This window comes from Macrobrachium nipponense, chromosome 24 (assembly GCF_015104395.2).
Source record: "Macrobrachium nipponense isolate FS-2020 chromosome 24, ASM1510439v2, whole genome shotgun sequence".
NCBI lineage: Eukaryota > Metazoa > Arthropoda > Malacostraca > Decapoda > Palaemonidae > Macrobrachium > Macrobrachium nipponense.
Genome location: NC_061091.1, coordinates 36,184,335 through 36,186,735, shown reverse-complemented (window position 1 = coordinate 36,186,735; position 2,401 = coordinate 36,184,335).

Sequence of the window (2,401 nt, the reverse complement as noted above, 5' to 3'; positions counted from 1 at the left end):
ATATATATATATATATATATATATATATGTAATATCCCCCCCCTTGGAAAATATGCTTCGGCGCCCATAATTAGAGGACTCGATTCCACTAACTTATCATTTAAAAATACAGACGCCGATTTAAAAAGTGATACTTAATCCGTTTACGAGCGCTATATTTTGATCAGCCACTACATTTGCTCCCCGTCCAGATTCCCTAAGATATAATTCTAACGCGATACTTGACAGATCCAGGAAAAAAACTATAACACCGTTGATAAAATAAATTTTAAAAAACTATATATCTATCTGATAGAATTTTATTTATCGATACATTACTCGATATAAAATTAATTCTCTCCTTCGAGTTAATTAAAACTTCAATACTTCTCCGTCTATTCACATTCGGATATGATTATGATATTCGGGCTACATACGAGGGAACAGGGATTTTATTCCCAGTCCCCGATACATTCGGAATAATACCTGCCATTCCCCATTGTTTACAATGCCAGGCGAAGGGGGTTATCAACACGTACACGCGCAGAGTTACTACCACTACTCGAATGAATTAAATGAGGTTATATACATCCCTTTTATTCCCAGTAACCCATCCGAGCGTCTTCTCCTGCCTTTTAGTATTCATCGGTGAAACCGTACGCCCCTTCTTGCCAGCTCCATTCAATAACGCAGAGTGCAGACCAGCAGTTTTGACAGCCCAAACTCCATTTTTCTTTAGAGATTCCCTGAACGGAGTTCTTTCATTTATCATATCGGACAAGACTGACCTTCCAAATTCTTTAGCCGCGGGTTTGATGGCGTTGAGCAGGAACGGTAACACTTTCCGGGCGATACCAGGAACTGCTGAAAATATACCTGCTACTTTTCTATACCCGGGGTAGAAATTAGAAATATCTGCGAAACCTCTACTCTTTCTTAACGGTCCTGATAAAGGATAGTTTTTTCTTAAATCAGCCTCGGAAGGCGGGATAAAAGTCACTCTAATCTGTATTACCAGTAATTCCCTAGATAACTACTGGAGAGAAGAAAAATGAGAAACCGATGATAAAAGGAGCATGTACATGCAACTGCCTCTTTGTATAACTGCAAGAATGTGAATTAGGTAGGTCAAGGGAAGATATAATTTATATCCGTGAAGTCAATGGCCCTCCCATTCTGATCGGCGATGATGATTGAAATCTGATCTAAAACATTTATATTTAAGGGTTTTGAAGCAGTTTAATATATTTACAGAGCTACTGTATATAGTCATGGATTTGGTTCGATAATGTCCGAATAAACACATAATCCATGCAGCAATTATCAAGTGGGGAGACGTAAAACGTACGTCATCTTTTTCCCCGTCCTTAAATACTATGTTCAAAACCACTTTAAAAGCCTAATACGGTGAGATTTCTGGATAATTAACCGGACACCCTATACCGCTCATGTAGAACGTGTGATTACTATCCAAGCTTGGTATGAACTATTGTTATCTAACGCTGTACCATTATATATCTATATGCATTTCTTTTCTTAAGGAGTAATGAGACAATGTAATGCCAACAACTTTTTATTTGTTGTTATGGAAAGTTTGGACATGGTATGAAAGTATGAAGAACACTTTTCCAGATACTTATCAGGTAAAATATTATACTGTGGACATCGAAATACGTTACAATACTTCTCTATTGGCACCGCAGACATCCCTAGCCACTTCAGCGTTTCCTGTGAAATGAGTACCATCTATTAAATCTAATTGTCTCAACCGAGTAAGTGTCTTCTTTTCTGATTAAAATACTGTTAATATTTCCTTATAATTTCATCCCCTCACTGAATGATAACGATGTTGTTAGACAGTAATCCAGCCACATTCACATCCACTTGACCACTACTTGCTATTCCCGCTGGAAAGAGAAGATATCTAATGTGTTTATTCTCTTCCTTAAATAATTCATCTTTTAACTTCTTCATGTATGTAAAGAAATTGATTTTCTGTATCATTACGAAGCTTTTCCACGTGTTCTTTCTCTTGACAGTATTTAATGCTGCACTGAGCGTATTCATTCAATTCCAGGGTTTACCGATGCCATATTGCGTTAACGATGTAGCGATGAGTGGCAGATCTGCTTCCTGCGTTTTTTCTCCTGTGATAAGCATCGGAGGTGAATTTGATATAACCATACCTTCCTCGTTCCGGTCCCTGGCAGCAGCCTAACTCGTCCCCGGTTTGGTGTACCTGAGTCCCACCAAGTTGGTCCCACGACGTCCCATAAAGCTCCGTTCACGCATACACGTATCAAGGCCACGTACATTAACTTGTGTGAAACGTTGCCATACTCATGGGGAAATAGCCACGATCAACTGAATACATGACTCGGGCCGATGTACGCAAAGCAAGCATATTATAATGTGCCTCATA